Genomic DNA, 23,418 nt, shown 5'->3' with positions numbered 1-23,418 from the left:
GGCCAACTTCATGAGAAAATTATTGTGAAAGTGCCGAGAGCCCAAGGATACCATCGGCGGTGATTCAGACTGGGATTAGGTAGTGTATATAATAACATGGTTCTTCAGTTCTGAGGCTTTTTGATTTGAATCCTTTTCTAGTAGTGAATACAAAAAGCTGTTTGAGTAACAGGCAATCCAAAGAAACTTTACATGACCTTGTTTAATGACAGCAATCTTAAATATATTTAGAGTGGTCAGATCATTTTCATTTGAAGCAATGCACCTTTTAGGCATAGCTAGGGCAAAAAAGATGTATACAGCCAGGCACACTAATACCTCACATAATACAAGAACACAACTAAGGTGCCAAGATTAACAGCATTAACATAGTCGGGTATGTAACAACAGCATTAACATAGTCGAGTATGTAACAGCAGCATTAACATAGTCGGGTATGTAACAGCAGCATTAACATAGTCTGGTATGTAACAACAGCATTAACATAGTCGGGTATGTAACAGCAGCATTAACATAGTCTGGTATGTAACAACAGCATTAACATAGTCGGGTATGTAACAGCAGCATTAACATAGTCGGGTATGTAACAGCAGCATTAACATAGTCGGGTATGTAACAGCAGCATTAACATAGTCGGGTATGTAACAACAGCATTAACATAGTCTGGTATGTAACAACAGCATTAACACAGTCGGGTATGTAACAACAGCATTAACACAGTCGGGTATGTAACAACAGCATTAACACAGTCGGGTATGTAACAACAGCATTAACATAGTCGGGTATGTAACAGCAGCATTAACATAGTCTGGTATGTAACAACAACGTTAACATAGTCGGGTATGTAACAACAGCGTTAACATAGTCGGGTATGTATCAGCAGCATTAACATAGTCGGGTATGTAACAGCAGCATTAACATAGTCGGGTATGTAACAGCAGCATTAACATAGTCAGATATGTAACTTGGCACTTTTACTTTCTTTTTTAGGGTTGACAGCAAAGCTTTCATTCATGCCAGGCCATATAATGGTTTACATTTATCAAAATCTTAAAAAACACAAAAAGAAAAAGCTAGCAAAGCTAGACTTTCCATTGTGTGACACCTTAAACCTCCTGTATCAGAGGCAACATGGGATATATGCAAATTACCATTAAAGGATATCAGGTGTTTCAGCTAATTGGCAATTCTGAATGTCCATGACTTTTTCTTTAAATTTTAAGTCTATTTTTGGACAATTTCAGGCCAGTAAAGCCAAACCCTTTGCTAGATTTTTCTTTTTGTGTTTTTTTAACAAATTGTTTTTCCTGTGTGACCTTGTTTTACTCATTGTTTTAATTTCTCAAAATCTTGTTAATTGTACTTAGTACAGAGGTGTAAGGCTTTGATGTGTTAATGACCTGCTTCCTATGTTAGTGTTCAAATTCCTCAGCCTATATTTTACTACTGTTTGACATTGAGAAACGACTTTACAAGAAAGTGCTTTTGGAATATTGGGTATCTGAGCTAGGATCTCCAATGGATTCCTGGACTGCATAAATTCATAGTATCATAGGTTCATACTGGGCTAACAACTGCCAGGGTCTTTACAAAGCCTAGCCATGTAACCTAACCTAGTTTTTTCCCCAGAGTTCCTTGGATGCATATATGGTAGTGTATGTTAGTAAGGAGTAAGCTAGGTGTTATATGTGTGTGTGTGTGTGTGTGTGTGTGTGTGTGTGTGTGTGTGTGTGTGTGTGTGTGTAAGGTATGTTAGTTGGGTATTAATTTATTTACTGCTGAACCTCTGTCCTTCACAGACATATGAGCCAGGCTGGGGGTGAATTTGTGATTTCCCATCTAATGATTACGTTTTCTTTTGTACAGGGTCAAGCATGAACTCTGCTTCACATAAATGGGGTGCTTATTCCATAGAAGACTGGGTATAGGGATAAGACCTTAAGGGGATCTGTACAGGACAGGGTATTAATTCCCTGACCTCTCCTGGTGGGGAACCTTTGATGGTGTTCCATGAAACAAGGCAAACACGAATAATTGCAAGTTGCTTAAAAAGATGCAACAGTTCATAAATTAAACGCAACATGTTTACAGGGAAATGTATACAAACTACATGCAATTACAAATCACAAAAAATGTATAAGTGACATAGTACCTAATAAGTGCAAAATAATTCATTTTGAACAAGCTGTACATTTGTGCATGGCATTCTACTTTTCAACTGTTAATTTTGTGATCTGTTTGCATGAATATGTTTTATACACAGAGCTACCTATCTGTTCTTCAGTATTAATCTGCTGTTAAGTATTAACACCAGTTTTGTCATATCCTTGATGTGTCGACATATCTTTACATTTGCTGGCCTGACTTTGTGTCTCTGTATGTCATATGCTGCAATGTTAAGGCTGCCTTACAAGCGTTGACAGTGGATGAAAGGATTGTGCAGCCACTCTGGGGGCAGAACCCCTGCAAACAGCTAGGGCTAATCTTCATCTGTCACTCTGCATGGCATGATTCGGATAACTGTGGCATACTCTGTTTAATGGCATTGCAAGCAGTCCTGCCATGAGTACTGTGGATGATATTCTCTGAAATATATGGGCAGTGAGTGGCAACAGATTTGATTCAGTAGATTGGTATAATGGTCAAGATGTTTATATTGCAAGCATGAGATACAAGGTTTGATTATCACTAAGGGAAATGTCCAGGCTTAAAATGGTCCAGGCTTAAAATGGCCCATGAGGGCAGCTAGCTTAGTATGGTAGGAAAATTTAAATGATACAAGAAGCAGTAGCAAAGTAATGTTAAATAAATACACTTTGGTTGTGAATAGCAACAGTATGCAATAAAAATAAATATTTTAGAGACAAGTCAACATTTAGGTGACCTAATACATTAAAAATAATACATTACATGTATGTATTATATAAAATCTATAACAACGCTGATGGTAAAATACCTGCAAATAGATTTATTATGTCAAGGAACGGCAACATATGAATCTAAAAAGGAATTTGGTAATAAGCACAGAGGCTGACTACAAAAGTCTATATACATACAACAGAAATGGCAATGATGCTGTAGGTGGATTGGACACTCCAAATTGGCCCTAGGCATGAGTGCATGGCATGTGTATGGCTTCTGTGGAAAGTTGGGCGCCAGGCTGGCAACTCAACACAGTAAAACCTCACTACTAGTCATGAGCGGATAGGTGATCCACTGTGGTGACCCCTCACTGGGAAAAGCCGAAAGAAGAAGGAGGAGACATTTCAAATGTAACAAGGAAATAAATCAGGTTATCCATTGTTTTGAAAATCATTATAGTGCAATACTTGAGCAGACAACATTTTTCTTTCTTGTGCCTATAATGCTAAAAAGTGTTGCTGCAATGCCGATATACATATGACATCAGAATTTCTCACGATTTTAAGGGAGGAAATTTCTACAAGAACAGATCGTGCAACTAATCAAGTTATTATGTAAAACGAGGCAGCCATTTATAAACCTGCTCACTCAAATGATCCATGAAAGTATTTCAGCCACTTCTGTATCTTTGAAATCTCACTTAATATCCAGATATTATTGTAAGGGAGTCATGTGATCAAGACAAACCTACAACTATAGATCAAAAAACTTAATACTGATTGTAGCAAAATTAGAAGAACGATGCATTGCTCACTTAGCGCAAGTCAATTTAATCTATATGATCCTTCAGGATGAAAGCTAGTTTATGTAAAAAGAAAACAACACTACTTAAACAGGCATTTTGTTGCTTTTATTCTAAAATCAAAGACAGTGGCTAATGCAGTCTACACAGATTTCAACAAAGCTTTTGAATGTATTATATAGGTTATTGGTAGAAAAGTTAACAAAGCTAATGAGAAAGTAGACACCCTCTAGTGTGGATATAAGAAATATTAATTTTGAGATGATTTTGTGCAAAAATAAGTTTCAATGAAAATTAATTCACCAAAGTAGGGTATCCACAGGTAGCATTTGTTCCTTTCTACATGGTACAGAGTGGCAATTTTTCTTCAAGTTAGTAAGGGCAGTAATCTTTCTTTAAAATGGACAGTGCAGCAGCTGTTTCTCCACCTGGTAAAATAGTCTAATGTAATAATTTCATTTTAAAATGCCGAACTAGCCATCTAGTGTAACTCACCATTATGGAACTTAAATCGCTGCTGGCCATTCAATAAGACTAACCCATACCTAAGTGACTGCATGGAGTTGTGAAAGGAAGCAGTCATCAAACAAAAAGGGTGAGAGAGAATACCAGGGAGAGGTGATGATAGGGCAGAATGAGAATTGTGCATTACACTACAGGAAGGTGAAACCACCTGTTCAGCTCTACAGTTGATGTATGGATATTAGTAAAGGGTCAAGCAAGGGGGTGAAAAGAAGGATGCCAATGCACTAAATAAATAAATTGTCATAAAGTACATCATGAACAACAAAAGTCACATTCCAACAATAGATTCTGCCTGTTTTTCGAAACATGAAAATGGCCAAAACAGCTCAGAAAGAAAATCACATGGATTTAATATATACAATATGTCACCAAAGAGGAAATGTACGCAAAAACATTGTTTTTATAAAGGGTAAGGATGGCATAGCACCTGGAGTACCCAAATTATGGAAATTTTGCACAGAGGTAAACCTAGGTGTTTTTTAAAGAATAGTTTTAAAAAGAGTATGTAATGCTTTACTGGGTCAAAAACAAAGGTTAAAAACATAGCTGTACCACTCCATAATAAGCCTAACATCTGTAACTCGAAGTGCGGAATTGAAAAAAAAAAAATCACCCTAATTGTGGGTCTGCACCGCATGCATCACACTATATGTACTTGTGTGCATATGGATCTACTTAACATAACCTAAACTAATAAATATCTAAACAGAAAATATTGACACACAATACCTACACCGAAAAATACCTGAATACAAAATATCGACAAAATGAACTTGCATTAGGGAGGGATTTTTGCCCTTTCCTCAGTGTTGTGCAGTGTTGATGTTGGTATATATAATCAGCAAGGGGTGTGGGTGTACAACCCCCCCCCCCCCCGCAAAAACATTGGTTTTGGATGTGGTTAGATTTTTGTAAATATTTTGTTTAAATATTTTTTGTTGGTATTTTGTATTTAGATATTTGTGAGTTTAGATCTTTTTAAGTTGACCCGTACAGACGTGTGTGTGTGTGTATATATCTATCTATCTATCAATATATATATATATATATATATATATATATATATATATATATATATATATGTGTGTGTGTATATATTTTTTATTTATTTTTACATTTGTTAACTGGGTTAGTCTGTCTGGGTTCTTAGAAGCCCTTTTTCAGCAGAGACCCAAGGAGAAAAACTCCCCAAAAAAAGTTTAAGTAAACAAATGGTAAGAACAAAGATAAACACGGATCACATTTTAAGTATACATACTTCTGAAGTAATTACGTAACATGCAATAAAGGAATATATAGAATGGATAGAAATACAGTACAATACATGTATGGAAATGTTCACATAGTATGGCAAGAAACTAAGCAGAAATATTGTAAGACTAAGGTCAATACATTGCTGAACCAAGGTTCTAGGCATGAAGTAAGTAAATATACAGCTAAAGTTGTGTGAACTTTGGAAGTTAATAAATAAATTAAAGAACAGTAATAAGGGATTATGGGAATTGAGTCTAACATGAGCTAACTAGTATGGAATATGATGGGAAAAAAATGTGTAGGTAGCAGTAAGAGAGAGAGCTAGAAGAGATACAGTTGTTAGGTTATCCTTGAATGTTTCTTTGGTATTAGTTTAGAGCATGAACATATCCAATTTGAGAGGGAAAAAAATTAAGCTGTTTCTTGAAGGCATTTTTGTCTTTAAGTAGTCTAAGGGCTAAAGGGGGGTGTGTTCCAATTTTTTGCAACTAAGTGACAATATAGTATTTTCCCATAGGTTTTGTTTGGCTTATGAACTTCAAGAAAGTATTGATTAGTACTTCTTAGTGGGCGTTGAGGAGTATAAAGTTTAAGAGAATTTGCAAGGGATAGGCAGGATTTAGGATTGTTTAATGTATTGTGGACTATAAGGAGTTGGGATTGAGGCAGTAAGTTGGAAAATTCAGGCCAGTGTAAAGCCTTTGAGAGGCAGTGATGGGATTTGTAAGGTTGATTTGCATCAAGTCTGGCTACTTTGTTATATGTGGTTTCTAGTTTGGATATTAGGTTACTCTGTAGATGGGTAAGAATAGGTGAAGCACAGAGGAGGGATGGTAGAAGCAGGGATTGAGCAAGGGGTGGCCTGGATGCACAGGGAAGAAAGTTTTTGTGACGGTAAAACAGACCTAGTTTTTGGTGTTTTTTTTTATAGAGCTATGAATGTGATGGTTGAATTTAAGTTCATCAATTATTGCTCCAAGGAGTATTGTTTGGGTGTCAACAGAAATTTTACTTCCATTAAGGGATATAATGGAAAAGTTCTGTTTTGCATGTTCCAGATTTTTAGGTAGGAAAAGTAGTAGCTCAGTTTTGCTCGCATTTAGCAGGAGTTGGTTGGATTGTAGCCAGTTTTCAACTGAGCGGAGTGAGTTTTGTGTAAGGGATTGAAGGTTTACTATGTTGTCAGCAGAGTTGATGATGGTCGAGTCATCAGCATGCTGAATAAGATTGGATTGGGGGCAGGATAAGAAACGATCACTGGTAAATACATTGAAGAGGAAAGGGCCCAATACTGATCCTTGTGGGACCCCTATCCTAACTGCTAGAAAGGGGGAGTACGAAGAGTTCCATCTAGCAGCCTGGTGTCTATTAGTGAGGTAATCACAGAACCAGGAGGTGGTGGAGTTTGAGAAGTCTAGGTTGGAAAGTTTATGGTGAAGTATGGTATGAGATACAGTGTTGAATGCTTTCGACAGGTCCAGAAAGAGGGCTGATGCTATTTTGGTATTATCCCTGACTTGAGCAATGTTATTAGTAAAGGATACAAGTGCGGTAGCTGTGCTATGTGTGGGGCAGAAGCCATGTTGAGTTGGTCTGAGTAGGTTTTCTTGTAGCAGATGATTAAGTACTTGCTTATGGATACACTTTTCCAGTATCTTGGAGAGAGGAGACAGTATGGCAATTGGTCTGAAATTGGTTGGCTCAGTGGAGTTTCCTCCTTTATGAAGAGATACTGCAAAAAATTTCTTCCAAATTGCAGGGACTTTGCCTTCTTTTTTGGATCTATTAATCAGGATAGATATGGGGTAAGCTAGAGATGTAGCTGCATGTTTAAGGAATAATGGAGGAAGGTTATCAGCTGAGGGTGAACCAGGTTTAGTTTAGTTAAGAGCAACTTGATATAAGAGGTGGAAACAGGTGATTGTGAGAGTGAGGGGGAGAGAGGTGAGTCAGAGGTGGATGAAGATGTAGATGGATTGAAAGAGGTGCGGGTGGAGAAGTTGGTTGCAGTTAAGTTGTCAGTGGTTTCAATGAAGAACTTATTAAGGAGGGTTGCTATTTCCAGAGGGGTCTTGTCAGAATAAGGTGTGGGTGGGGTAGGAGTACCAGGTGAGAGAAGGTTATTGATAGAGTTCCAGAAATTTTTTAGGATTACAGTAGGGATTAAGTGAGGATTGGTAATAGTTCTTTTTATCAAGATTGATTTGTTTCTAAGTTCCCTGTAAGAGATAAGGTTGGAAGAGGTATTACTGCCTTTCCAAGTTTTATCTCTGGTCTTCATGAGTGTAAGGGTAGTTTTACTTAGCCATGGGACATATCTGAATTTGATACAAGTTTTTCTAGTGGGGGCAAGGGAGTTGAGGATGGATAGAAAGGTGTTGTTGAAGTGTAGGACTGCTTCATCAAGAGTGAGATTAGAAAGAAAGGACCAGTGTATAGTAGAGCGGAGTTGATTTAGTGAGTCAGGAGAATAGCTAGATAGATCACGTCACCTTATATTGTTGTGCTCCATGCAGGTGTTCAGAGTTTCTGTGAACTAGTAAAGGTAGGTGGTCACCTAATGTGTCTGGTAGAGTGGTTGGATTATGGTAATGTTGGGGGGTAAGATACTAGTATCCAGTCAATAAGTGAACCAGTAGAGGAAAATATATGAAGGTGGGTAGGGGAAGAGATGAGCTGTGTGAATCCATACAGGTTGAGAGAGGTAGAAGTTGATTCTTTATTGATCTGCAGCCAGTAAATATTGACATATCCTAGTAGGATGGATTCATAAGGAATAGTTTTAGATATCCAGGATAGAAAGTATTCTAAAATGGGGACATTATTTCCAGGAGGAATATGAATTGATGCAATGGCAAGCTTTTTATGGTGGCTTAGTTTAAAGTCAGCTAAAATTTATCTTAGCTAGGAAAAAGTCAGATATGGGAAAAGAGATAGGGGGGAGACAGATGGGCAGTTAGAATACATGATTGCGACTCCCCCTCCTCTTTTTGAAAGTTGGTCATGCCTTAGTATATTGTAGCTAGGGGGAAGAATTTCAGAATTAGAAATACTTGATTTTTACCAAGTTTCACACAAGGCAAGTATGTTTGGGCTATGTTGAGTGATCCAAGCATGCAGTGTTTTTTTGTTGTTTTAAACTATACTTTGAATATTTATAGATGAGAGGGCGAGTCTTTTTTTGGGAATAGTATTAGTAATGGATGATGGATAGGTGGAAGAGAGCACAGAGGTGCTAGTGGTATTGAAAGTATTTTGAGGAGAATTGTTAGGACTTGAATTAGGGTGGAAGTCTCCTGATAGTAACAGGTTGGATAATATGAAATTGGTTATTGGAGAGACTGGGTGCATGTGTGGATATTTGTTTTTGTGGTTGACGTGCTGTTTAGTTGTAAGGAAGTATTTGAATCTGTGTGGCAATAATGATAAAGTTAGGGAGGGGGAAATGTGAGTAAAGGTAGATGCGTTGTGGTTTGGAGATGAAGGGAGTGTGGGTGATCTGATGTGTATAACAGTAGTGCTTTGATAGCATGTGAGAACTGAGAGAAAGAGTAATGTAGTTGAAAGGAGAGGGAGAAGCAGTATATTAAGAATAGTAGGCATATTAGTAATTAGAGTAGTGTGAGATAGATGAGATTGTTAGTTCAGAGGGTGATGAAAGACTATAGGAATTGTGTAAGAGTATGAGCACTAAGGGGGTGGGGATTTAAAGAGGTGTAGGTGTGTTTTGTTGTATGATTGGCTAGTGAAGTGGGTGGAGGAGGTGCGGTTAACTATAAAGGAAATTGAGTCAGGGATGTGTGGGAATGGGGGCAGGATAGGGGAGCGAAGTGAGACAGAGTGATAGCAAGGGCAAACGGATCAGGCTGCACAAAACCAGATGGAACTAGCCCAGGAAAATCAATCAGCCAGGTTACTTCAGGTATGGTAGTTTGCAGCACTTTTTCTATTTGCAAATAACTTCTGTGTCCCTTGGTTTGGTTGTTATTAGCAAATGTGTAGGTTTTGCTCCAATTGGTTTCCCCACTCACATAAACTTTTTTAAGTTGCTTCCAATAAGGAGTAACAGTCACAACCTGTGTGTTTGATTTATTTTAAAAATGCTCAGTGAGACCTAAAAGCTGCTGGTGATTGATTTAGAAGTAATGCTGCCACCTAGTGGTATAGCTTGGAACAAAGTCTACACTGGGGTGGGGGGGGTTGAGCCAGTTGTCCCTGCAAGTGTGCACTACATTTACAGCAGATTAAAAGCTTAAGAATATATCCACATTAGCTATGTGGAGTGTCTGTTGACTATATTAGTAAAAATAATTGGTTCTTTCTGATGGTACATAGATTTACTTTTGAAACATTTATTCTCAAATGTTTAGGTTGATGCTTGCCTAAAACAGCTTCAGGTTGCAATTGTGGGGACTTCCTGTGGGTGAAGCTAACTGTGGAAACTGTTCTGTAAGGAAAGAGAGAATAAAAGAAATATTAGGTGGCTGAAAGTAGTGGACTGGAGTTAGACAGAATATGAGGAGTTAGTTACACAATGCCTAATAGCTTGTAGCTACTATACTGAGTTTCAGACATTTAACATAAGTACAATGTTTGGAATTCAGTTAGCTTTTCTGTATGGTTGATGGGTAATAATGACAACATTAATTAATAACTCGTACACAGTGGTGGAGAGCCTTTCAAGAAATGAAAACCAAGTTTCCTTCATTCAAGCAAAAACATACTGGCTTTTAAATTACTTTCTTATAATATAACTTTATTAGCTATGCAAGTGCTTGCAGAATTCAGCTGTTACCACACATTATTATGTATGTGTATGTGTGTATATATATATATATATATATATATATATATATATATATATATATATATATATATATATATATATATATGTGTGTGTGTGTGTATTTACACATAAACACACAGACATCTATATGTGTTTTGTATATCTGCACACACACACATATATATATATATATATATATTTATAGACATATAAATATAGATACGCACAGAAACTCCAAGACTGACATACACTGCAAAAAAAAAAGAAATATACCAAGACTGAGCATTGGTGGTGGTGCTGCGGTAGCATTGTCGCCTCACAGTAAGACGTTGTCCCGTTCGATTCTCAGCTAGAGCTTCTTCTGTCTAGAGGCATGCGTGAATGGGCGTACCTTCGTTGAAGGTTGTGCATCAGGGCTGGCAACTTGGCACGTAAAAATCTACTGCCAATCATTAGCTGACCGGAGTTCCACTGTGACGACCCCTAACTGGGAAAAGCCGAAAGACACAACAACAACCAAGATTGAGCATTCTCAGATTTAGTATCTGAAAGTTCCTATTTTTCATATTCAGACTCACTATTCGAGGACTCGTAATTATGAGACTCAGAATTTAAAACTTTTGCCTGAATTACTGTATATATCAGACTATAGCTAATAGCTATAGTTTTCCAATTCTAGATGCTTTCAGTTTTGGAGAGTCACCTTGCACTGGGATGCTGGTTAGAGGTGCTGTGGAGAAACCATGTAGGGAAAAATTAGAAGGTTTGGTTGAATGTATTTGTGTGCGCATTTCTTTGTTTATTTTTATGGAAAAATATTTGTAAACTAGTTTAAGTATTAATAGAGGGTTCTACAGTCAAAGTAACATGCAGGTCTTGGCCCAATTTACCAGTGAAACATGTTTAATATGACGCTGCACTTCACTTTGGTGTAGCTTTCTAAGCTGCTTTATGACTGTAGTTCAGATAATTATTTGAGTTAAAAATAACATTTTCTGTTGTCTTAATATTGCTTTGATGTTTCCACAGCTCACATATCAAGCAGAGCTTGGGCCAAGTTTGCCAATGACACAGTTCAGTAATGAGCCTTACACTGGATATACGTGTTCAGGATGTTGAAAGGACAACAGCATTATAAAGGTAGTTCTCTCTCTGAATTTGGGTCAAATACCATTTAATGTCATTTTAAGATTATTTTGATGCATCAGAACTCATACCTCATGCTGTTTTTTGGCCTAGGTTTCCTACCTACTAACTTTAATAATAAGATCAAGCTAGGCACATTTTGCTTTATTCTGGCAACTAAATGTGCTTTTGAATGTAGTTCAGTTTAAGTTTTTTGTTCAAAATACAATGCCATTAGTTATAGCTATAATGTACAGACGTGTGTGTATATGTGTGTTAAAGTTATGGTGCTGCCCACAAAATGAGCTCAGGCCTAGATTCTCACTGTTGAAGTAGCTTTTAATGAGAATATTCAAGGTACACCGAGCTGTCTTACTCATTTTGCAAACAGGACAAGTGCGATGACCGTGACAGTTTTATAGTTTTTTTTTTAGTTAATACTGAGTTAATGCTCCTGTAATATTGTTTAGTAATGTGATAGTTCAGGCCATACAGCTTAACAGAGGAGAGTGTAAAATTATTTAATAATAACTTATACAGAACTACACATGTTTATTTTGGAAAATAAAATATGAAGTTCCTTGTGATTGTGTTCAAATTATCTTCTTGACCTTAAATGCTATTTTAAAGCTAATTTCATGAGGTTTAACTGGAATGATGCACCTGTCATTAGGCTGAGTAAAGGCAGTGTGCCAGTTCTCTTTCTCTCTAATTTGCCAGTTTCTTCAGTCTCAATAGAGTCCTCAAGTCCTTTCACCCTAAGTAGAGGTACGAAATGGTTGTTGCACATGTGTGAATGACATTAGAGATACGTCCTTGGATCATATGAAGAAGGACATAATAAAACTCTCAGAATATGCATCTGAAATGGGTGTGAAACTGATATTGAGTGATGTCCTGCCTTTACAAACAATGATGCCAAAATACAAACAAAAGATAAAGAAATTCAACTATTTACTTACCTACTGGTGTTATTTGAAGGGGATCAAATATATATCACTATGGGAGGAGATGACTGACAACCCTCTCTGATTACTATGGATGACCTGAACCCTAGCCATCTTGGCTTCCATATGTTGGTCAGGACCCCCCCCCCAGTGCCTTTTTTAGGAAAGTCCACTTTCCTCCAATTAACTACATACCTCAAAGAGATCAAAATTTATATAAATATATGGACAACCACAAAGCCTTTTTTATCTATATCAGAAATCTTAAAGGTAATGCCCAGCAATACTGAAAGCTAATAAATAACACCTTCTCATCCCTTGAAAAAATAGCTAACAAATTCAGCTCTAAATTTACTTCCATATCTTGCCATATTTTTCCCAAGATTCTGCTTTACCACCAAAAATCCACTACTGATCCAGTAACCTCATCAGCCTAATCTGCAAAACAATAGAATGCATCATTCTGGAAATTTTTTAACAAGGACATATCCAGTCTACTAGCCCTTGTCCAAAGACAGTTCAGGTTTATTTATGGCAGGTTCTGCCTTCTTAATCTTGTGGGTTTCTTTGAACGTGTCAGTGATGCATTAGACTCTGGTAATTTGCCTAACTAGAACTGCTCAAAGCCTTTTTGCATTATCAAACTAATGAAACTAAATATAAATTCATGTTACCCTCTGGAAAGCAAGCTATCTAAATGACAGAAAATAAGCCCTAGAAAGAAGTAAGTGCTAGTGGTGTCCCAAAAGATCAGTCATAGGATCACTTTTCTTAGGTATTTACATCTGTGATGTCAAAGCTGTCAGTGTGGGCCTATGAATGACCAAGTGTGTAGATGACTGTTAGCTAAGAGATTCCATTAACTCTGCATCGGACTTCCAGATTCTTCAGGTGGGACTAGCACACACTGAAAAGTGGTGCATGGAATATAGTTTAGAACTAAATGTTAGGAAAAGCAGCATTGTCTAATGTGGCAAAACTGGACACCCATCCTTCTACCTCATAGGGGATATCCCTTTGAAAGTTGACTCTGCCATTATGGACTTGGGCTATTTCATTGACAATGAACCATGCAGTCACTGTTCTTGGGAAATCCTTTCACCTTGTCCGACTAATCATCAGGGGTATTTCATTCAGATCTGAGGAAGTTATTATCCCTCTCCAATCTTGTCTCATCCTACTTGTTATAGTATAATAGTTCCTTTGTTATACCTCTGTTTTAAGTATATGACCCAGCTTGATTGGCTGTACCATTTTCTCACTACGACAATCATGATTGTGACTTCTTTGAGCTGACGTACGGCACTTTCTCTGTCTGTTGTTTACTACAGACTCTTGAGAAGTGACCTCTTTGTACACTACAAATCCCTAAAGGATCCATTCTTGTGTGACCTCTTGTACATCCACAAAATGAGTAACACCACTGACACTAAAACATAAATTGATCCTACTGATATGTATATGTGTATACATGCATACAGACTTCATTTGGATGTAAGGCAAAATACTTTCCTAACTCTCTCTAGGCATAACCTGGACAAAATGAGTAAGCAGGTGAGCAAGCATACATACAGCCTGAGTGGGTTTTTTCAAGCCCTTACTGAAGGGTGTTGTAGCTAGGTATCTAGTAAGGACCGTTGAGCCTAGGCTACTAACAGTCCCCTTGATCCACAGCCTAGTTCTGACCTATGAATCTATGTCAGCAGATACCTTGTGATTTTAGTGGAAATTATGTTTAGGAGCTTAAATACCAGATTGTTTGTTTGTTGTGATTGTATGTAGGGGATTAGGCTTTTCACACAGTCAAATCTTGTTCACCTGTGACTTACTTGTTTTAACTAGAGCATGTGAGAGACATTGCGACATATTCAAGCTACAGACAGAAATGTTTTGTGAATGTAGTCTAATTTCAGACTCTGCATAAAACAGCAGTTTAAGGTTATATTACATTACTTCTAAAGGCATTTTTCTTAAAAAAAAAAAAATGTGGAATGCGAATTATCAAGACAGTTGAAGGTATGTCTGTCCTGTTCTTCGTCCTCCTGCATACCTTTACCTGTCGGACCAGTACTATGACACATAATCCAAAATTATCCTACCTGTATCCTTCATCTTACCACTTTTACTGTAGTCGGCACTTACTCATATTAATGCAGTTTATTACAGAAAAACTGCAAAGCACATTAGGGTTTGGCTGCTAATGCACTACCATTTACAGACACAGAAACAAGTGTGAAGTGTATTTAAGTTCTGAAGTCTTCCCATTTATTTTGGTCAGATTTTGAGTTATTGGACCACAATAATGAATAAAGTATTTTTCTGGACAAGAATTTAAACTATAAGTAGCTCATAGAAAATATAGTTAGAGATAGTCTTATGCTGATTTGATGTGTCAAGAGATGCATCAAATCAAGAAAGCAATAAATTATGAAATGCATTTTCATTACAGCTTGATTAGATCTACCATAAAATTAGTTTGTATTTGCAGGGTACAATATTTTAAAGATTCGCAAAAGAAGCATAAGATTGTCTAACACAGATTTAATAAATTAAATAAAGTAGTGGGTAATATAGCAACAATACATGTCTGGGTGTGGGCAATGCTGGATTTACCAAAGGACGGCGTGGTTTGGTCATGAGGGTAAAACAAAGCAAACCGTGGGTAAATCCAGCATTGCCCTGACTTATTGCTATTATATAACATCATTACTTATAAAATAAATTACTTATTTTTCTTAAATAATGTCTTTATATAACAGGGCCATGGTGGTGGTCCACTTTTTTCCAGTACCCTGGCTCTTTCTTGATGTACTGCACATGTACAAGCCTATGCAGTACATCAGTACTTTGGAAAAGAAGCTTTTATATATATATATATATATATATATATATATATATATATATATACACACACACACACACACACACACACACACACACACACACACATTAAAAAAATACATACGTAAAGTTTGAAATTCTCACCATTGACAGATAGGAAAGACCAGACAAAGTATAAGGAAAATAAGATACATTTATTTAGTTTTCCTTAACATAAATGATTTTCCTTGTATTTCCTATATCGTGTTTTGTACCTCTCAACTATCTCGATTTCAAACTTTTATTTATTTTTAATAACCTTCGATGCACCTCCAACCACTGTAAAATGCTAGGGAAGTAGCAATAAATAATAGTTAGAAATGGTGAAACTCCAGAATATCTTTTATAATCAGGCTGTTGATTCAGTAAGCTGCCCGATTTTAAAAGCTGTTCTTGAGCTTTACTGTTTCCTACTGTTTAGTGCCACTTTCCTGGTGTTTTACAATGGTTGTGCATCGCAGGTTTACTTAGCTAAGTTCACTGTCTGTTTCCATAGGAAAAGTGCAGCATATATTTATAGAAGAAAGTCTGGATGACTGGACTTTTTTCTGTTGGTATATGCTCGATTTACAATGGGCACGCTAGTTGGGCTGCCTGATCACCATGCTCATTTTTGAAAATTAACGGCCAGTCATTGCAAAATCCTGGAGACAAATGATTACAACTAGTCTCTTTAATGTACAGACAAATAATCAATCTCACCAAAGTATGCAAAGCTACTAACATTGTTGTCCATGTTGGAGGGAATGACTTGAGACGTACTTCCCTGGATTACATGAAGAGAGACCTGGAAGAGCTCTCATATCATGTGGCCAAGGCATGTATGACCCTAGCCCTGAGTAGCATCCTGCCTTCACCTTGAATTATACCACAGTATAAGGACAAAATGATTGACTTCAACAACTGGCTAAGCTTCTGGTGTCGTTCAAAGGGGATTCAGTATCTGTCTGCCTGGGATGACATGATCGACAAACTACAATGCTTTGCCAGAGATAGTCTGCACCTGTCACCCCTGGGATTCAGGTTACTGGCTAAAGCTCTTGCCACCCCTATAGTGCCTTTTTTAGGCAAGGTTCAAAGGACAAAACCACCACCATAACAGATACAAGCATGCAAAATCTGAAGGTAATGCTACTCAATGCTAAAAGTCTAAACCTCAAAATGCACTCTCTCGAGGCACTCCTAAAAATGGAGAACATCAATATCTGTGCAGTAACTGAGACCTGGTTCAAGGCTTCAGAGAGCACCCCTGCAATACCAGGCTACAACTCATACCACCCTTTTCAGCCACCAAACCAAGACTGAAACACTAAAGGTGGAGGAGTGTCCATATTCAACAAGGATATTCACACCTCCAGGCTAGTTGCCCAACCCAATGCATCTGTAATTCTCCAGGTGGAGCTAACACTAGGTAAGACTACAATCCAAATTGTAGCTGGCTACAGATCCACCTTCATGCCCCAAGATTCTCACTACACCTTTCTAAACATACTGGAAAATATTAAGATACAACCAAACACCCTAATACTGGATGATTTCAACTACCCTGCCATTAACTGGGAAAACAACTCTGGTACCAACACCTTTTCCCAACAGTTCTTGAAATTTCTAAATTCCAATGCCCTGGATCAACTAATCCATTGTCCCAACAGGGGCTCCAGTCTGATTTACCATCTTTCTACCTCTTTCAAATGATGTTGCTCCTGGCTGCTATCAGGAAACTGTATTGCATGACAATCAGGCTTCTCATTATGCCTGCCATACAATCACTGTCTACCAAATTGGTCGACAACATCCGGTGATTATCTTGAATAAAACTTTAAGCTCTATAATTTCACTGCTATCAAGCATTGAACATAGTAGACACTATTGTGGAAAACATGCACTGTTGAATTTTAACTTAATTATGGGTGATGTATTGTATACTGGTAACCTTGACAGTTTCTTCAATAATCACCCATTGCACCCTGTATTGGACTTGTTTGAAAAGCTTTGTGAAGTGGATATTAGGCATGCCATAAAGGTCGGGTTTAAACATAGAGCTGTTAACAACACTAATAGGGATGAACGCGAATATTTACAATTCATTAAGTTACAAACTTTGTAAACCTGACAAAGGTGGAGGGCTGGTTGTATTTAATAATTTAGACTATCAGCAACGTATGAATGCATTGCTGAATACCAATGCATACACTACTAGTTCATGTTCAGAGGTAAATAAGGCTTATAGTTCAATCAAGAACTGTATAGAAGACTTATTTATTGAAAGTAGAATCGACCAGAAGATCTATAATTACTTGATAACTTTGTACCCTAGATATCCGTGTATATTTGGCATCCCCAAGATCCATAAGTGTATTGAGAATCCTCCTTTGAGACCACTAGTGGATAGCAGAGGTTCACCAATATACTCGTTTGCTAAAGTGGTAGCTGTCATTTTACAAAAGTTCTTATGCCATGAGACCCAAATATGTAAAGATTCATGGTCATTCTTGAAAAAGATCGAGGCCTTAGATTTCACCATGAACTTTAATTTTCTCACTATTGACGTGAGAGACCTCTACACTTGTATCCCCCACGAGGTAGCTATAGAATGGGTAGCACTTATGTTAAAGAAACACAATGCTACAGCCGCGGAAATTAGCTTGGTCGTGGAACTTATTGATCTGGTACTCTTTAACAATTATTTTATGTTCTAAGACCAGTTTTTTCTGCAAAAAGTAGGGGTAGCAATGGGGTCACCGTGCGGAGCTAGCGTCACAAATCTGGTCATGGCTTACTGGGAATCGGAATACGTGTTTAACAACAATACATATTGTGACTCCTTTGTTTTCTATGTGAGATACCTGGACGACATCTTCATCCTCATCAATGGAGATGAGCGAGACAGTGAGTATGTGCTGGAATATTTCAACAGCACTACGCATTTCCTACAATTCACTTCTACATTTAACACTGATACTATAGCGTACCTAGATATTCGCCTAGTGAAAAATTACACTATTAATAGTTATGTAGCAAGGATATTTAGAAAAAACACGTATTCCAATACGTTCATCCATTTCACCAGTAGCCATCCCTTTCATCAAAAGAGGTCAGTCATTAAGGGCCAGTTAGTGAGGGCCTCTAGAATGACCAGTTTGGACAGAGACTTTTCTGATGAATGTGCTGTTTTAAAAAGCATGTTTTTGCACCGTGGATACCCAGAGCCCCTCTTGGATGCCCTTATCCAAGAGGTTACAACTAAGAGAGTGGATAGGGTATACATTCCTTTACTTAGTGCTAAACCCCTACTGACACCATCTAGTACACACAATGTAGTGGAAGAATATTCAGACACCACTAGTAGAGCATTGGTTAGTGAGGACAAGAATGTTACATTGTCCTTTATCCCTACATTCAGTTCACACAGTTACTCATGTTTGGACATATTACAGAAAAATTGGGACCTGTTTAAGATGTACCATAACATTTACATTAAAGTAGGTGAGACCCCTAGACTGACATTTAGAAGAGGGAAGAACCTTAAAACCCTCTTAGAACAGCAATACACCCCAGTAGTATGGAATACTGGGATGAATAAATGTCAAAATTGCAACTATTGTAAACTTGCAGAAGTCACTAATTCGTTTAAGGTTAACTGTACAATTTATAAATTAAAAGGCAGATTCAACTGTAATTCGTCTTTTATAGTTTACTTGGCTAGGTGTACATTCTGTCCTGCTTTCTATCTAGGAAAGACAGAGCGGAGGCTCCGTGACAGAATTTATGAACACCAATATGCTATGAATAAATGTAAACTGGAGAATGCGCTAGCTAAGCACACTATTTATAATAAAGAACATGCTTTTAAATTTATTATCATTGATCAAGCCAAGTATGACAGTAGGGGTGGCCCTAGACCACTCAAACTTGAAGAACTTGAATTAGCTTGGCAAGTGAGGCTGAATGCCTACAATTTTCCTGGGTTGAATGACTCATGCTCAATTAGTAGCATTCTCAAACTAAAGAGCTTGCAGAGATGAGTCACATTTTGTTAAAAACATATATTATTTCTGACAAGGGTTGGGTTATACAAAATAACTTTTAATGTTTTACCTTTGTGTATTGTGGTCACTATTGTAGACATGTTTACATACTTAAATGATGTTTTATTACTGGTTATCAGCAGTTGTCACTTTAATTTTAAAGTGTGTGTGCTTAAATAGAACAAAGTGATGCAATTGGTGAATGCTGATCACCTGTCTTACTTATAAGGAAGGTTTTTTTTATTGCTGTAACTGTTTCTGAAGAAGTTTGCTATCAGGCTGACGAAAATCACTTTAAACAGTGGAATAAATAGTGTTATTTGACTCTTCTCGGACTTTGTTGCTGGTTTTTCAAACCTGTTTTTGGATCCTAGATAAACTACTAAGCTGGGCATAAATCCCTACATCACTCGAGTTGCCAACTGGCTTACTGACAGAACCCAGACTGTAAAAGTAGCCAACTCCAAATCCAGCTCCAGACAGGTGACAAGTGGAGTACCTTAGGGTTTAGTCCTGGGAACACTCTTGTTCAGCATCTCTGGCTAACAAAGTTCGCAGATGAGTGCAAACTGGGAGACATTATTGAATCCCCAAATGATGTGGATATTCTACAAAAAAGCCTTACAGAAAGAGATGCTTGGTGCCAGAGCCATGGGCTCAAGCTTAATGCCAAGAAATGTATAGTTATCCCCTTTGGGAAAAAACATGTACCCATGAATTGCAACATAAGTGGCAGTACACTAAACATGACACAGGTGACCAGTGGTCTCACCTTTGATAACCACATCAGTCATGAAATCCTTCTATGTGACATACCTCATCACTAACGACTTTTCATCCATAAAAAAGGAAGTCATTGTCCCACTGTACTCATCCCTCATTAGAGCCATTATAGAGTACAACTCCCCGTTTGGTATGTACCTCACAAGACATCTGCAGCAGCTGGAAAGGCCACAGAAATACTCACTAAAAGAATCACAGGCCTAAAGCAGATGCCCTTTGCTGACCATCTAAAAAAACTCCAGTTATACTCTGTGGCATATCGTCTACCTAGAGGTGGTCTCTGCTTAACATACAAGGCCATGTCAAACCCTGAGCTGTTGGACATGCTGCACTTAAAGAAATCCCACTCCCTCAGAGCCACACGCTGCAGGAATCTAAACCTTGTCAACACAATGAACAAAACGTGCTCGAGGGATAGGTTCCTGACCCAGAGACTCCCCATACTCTGGAATAGACTGCCCATACATGTCAAGCAGTGCGCCTCCTTGGCCCTCTTTAAAAGGAACCTTAACAATTGGATGGGAGATAGGAAATTCACCTCGGGGAATCACGTCATTCGCCCTGCTAGACAGGGGTCCAGGGAAGTAAATATTGTGGCAAGAAATATCCAGGGAATTGTTATGGCTAGGCTTATATAGGCCTAGTACCAACTTATGAACCTAAGAATGGTTTTCTGTATGGGTACCTTGATTTATGTAAAAATAATTCATTGGACACATAATAGTTAAGGGCAAACAAAACAGTCAAAAGATTTACTGAAACAGTCATAGGGCAGTGAAATCCCCTACCAGAGAGAACAGAATATAGCAAATGTATCTGAACATTTTAAAAATGCTTCATCCCTTTGCAGGCATTATGAATTTTTTTCCCTGAGCCTTTGTTATATTGCTTTACTGGACAAAGAGGTACTGGTGTCTTATTTATTTGTTTGCTAAATAGGGAAAATTACCAAGTGGAGTATTTTATCTTACCGCTAATTAAACAAGTCAGGTTAACAATCAGAACAGACAATATATCAACATAAAATATTTGTGGAATGGTTTATATACAGCAAAAAACTGAAGAAATATATGTACTTAAAGTCCTTGTTTTCATTTTGTTGGCTGGAATGGTCATACTGGTTAAAATCTTTTTTCAGAGTTGTCCCAGGAGACAAATTATGAAACTATAAAACAAAAGATATTCACAAAACAGATAATGCATGTTCAGAGAAAAAGTCAAAAGAATGTTACAATACAAATGTACACAACATAAATCAGTTCAATAGTTATCCTACAGAACACCATCTGTTTTTCAGAGGCAATCCTTGGGCAAGTAAGGAAAAACTACAGCAATAATATACTAAATTAAGGAAAAATGGCACTAAATATGCAGAATCAAGTTAAAAAATGCCAACACAGAATTCATTTTCCACAAACCTATATACAAGTACACACTGATAACAAAAATGATTAATAATAATAATAATGAAAGTGTTAACATTTTGTAACCAATGCTTATGAAAAACAGTGCTGTTTTTCATTTTTAAGGAGGATGGTAAATGAAGGAAGGAAGAAATGCTGACAAAATATATAGCATAATGAAAGGACAGTATAATAGGATAGTGTAGGAGTAAGTGCTGACTTTATGGTAAAAGTGATAAGATGGAGGACAGGACTAAGATCGTTTTGGATTGTGTTATAGCACTGGGCCAACAAGTGAAAGTATGTTAGAGGAAGAACAGGTCATTCACACCTTCAACTGTCTTAAATGGGATACAGCACTGGGCCAACGAGTGAAAGTATGTTAGAGGAAGAACAGGTCATTCACACCTTCAACTGTCTTAAATGGGATACAGAACTGGGCCAACAAGTGAAAGTATGTTAGAGGAAGAACAGGTCATTCACACCTTCAACTGTCTTAAATGGGACATTGTCCAAGTTTAATACTATAACACTTTATTCACTCACATTTGGATAAACCACACCCCCCAACGGTTGACAAAATAAGTTTGTAGAGAAGAATCAGAATAGCCATCATGTTTGCATGTTCTGCAAAATTGAAATTATTTTTTGTTTCAGAAAGTTATCTAAACAATGGAAAACATTTATAAAAGATATATAGCATCTTCCATATAAGAACTATATATTGTTTAGTCACATTGACGAGTTTGTTTCTTTCAGAACAACTCCACTGTTAATCAGTTAAAAGCTATCCTGCAAATGAGTTACAGCAACGTTTCATGAACAGAGACAACCTCTTCAAAAAGAGACGTGGAACCAGTTTTAAACTTATTACAGCAACTCGCGCGTAAAATTGACCAGTTTCAAAATAGAATGGAATTAATACAAGACAAATGTACACATCAGACTGAAATTAATAGGAAAGTCGTTAGAGACATAAGTTCGCAAATACAAGGTAAAGACATTTGCTAACACTGAGGGGGGAAGGAGAGATGATGAGTTATATACCATTTTCCTCTGAAATAGAACAAATGGTTAAATCCATGAAAAAATGTGTTAGTTCCTCCTCTCACAATTTTCTATCTTAAGAAGGTAGTGATATGGTTACTTTCCTGACTACATGGATTCCTCAAATCTTAAATATGCAAGAATAAATATCATTTGACGTAGTGAGGGTTACAAAAGCAATTAGAAATTCCATTCTAAAAATATTGACCCCCCCACGATCCATTGTGATATGGTTTAATTTAAATGGATAAAGTTATATTAACAGTTTTGGAAAAATTCCCAGGAGAAATTTGAGTGCCAGTTGCAAGGTTTGATGATGACTAAAGAAAAAAAAAAAAGTGTCGGGAACACAAAAATGCTGGCTATTGAAGAGAACACTAAAACAGAATAATATAAAGTTCATCTACTCTGTCCATCTGGAAGTGAACTTTTTTATCTCAACAGTGACACGAGGATCTTTTGTCCTTTAGAAGAAATTACTTCACATGGCAAAAACTAGATCAACATTCCAAGCAGAGAAATTTGGACTGGCCTGATCCTACTCCTTTTTAAAACGATCTTCAGGAAAAATGAATGGACAGAAACTTCAAGAAAATGCTTAAGATTCCAATCCCTTTTAGTAAGAAGAGAGACAAATATGTTTCACATGGACTATAAAATGGTATAAGTTACTTAATCTTTCTAATAACTGATAATATAGGTTTTTCTATAATTAGTACCCTAAATAATTGTTGCTGTATATAGAAACTATCTGTATTAACTCTGTTCCTCCTGTACAGCAAAAAGCTAATGACACTGTTGCTTGCTGAGATGATCTAAGTCAAGAAACCACTTGCACTGAGAGAATCATCTACTGAAAACACATTTCATTAGATTTATAATGTCTAATAAATGGTGCGAGTTTCAGAAAATGTAAAATATGTTCTCTTTGTTAGATAATAGGGTGTATACTGCTTTTACTATCAAAGGACTGTCT

The 23,418-nt window shown here is 37.2% G+C and overlaps 1 long non-coding RNA gene across 1 annotated transcript in view; it reads left to right on the top strand.

Annotated features, from left to right (window-relative positions):
• Window positions 1-23,208, top strand: part of LOC122790324 — a 38,610-nt gene extending 15,402 nt beyond the window's left edge. Inside the window, exons 2-3 of the long non-coding RNA XR_006362988.1 lie at window positions 11,259-11,369; window positions 22,155-23,208. This is a non-coding gene — a long non-coding RNA (uncharacterized LOC122790324). The remainder of the gene's footprint in view (window positions 1-11,258; window positions 11,370-22,154) is intronic.
• Window positions 23,209-23,418: the final 210 nt, after the last annotated feature.

The sequence above is a fragment of the Protopterus annectens genome, chromosome 16.part0 (assembly GCF_019279795.1).
Source record: "Protopterus annectens isolate FY-2018-M chromosome 16.part0, PAN1.0, whole genome shotgun sequence".
Classification (NCBI taxonomy): Eukaryota; Metazoa; Chordata; order Ceratodontiformes; family Protopteridae; genus Protopterus; species Protopterus annectens.
The sequence above is the reverse complement of the archived record's forward strand: the minus strand, read 5'-3'. Positions and strand labels throughout refer to the sequence as shown.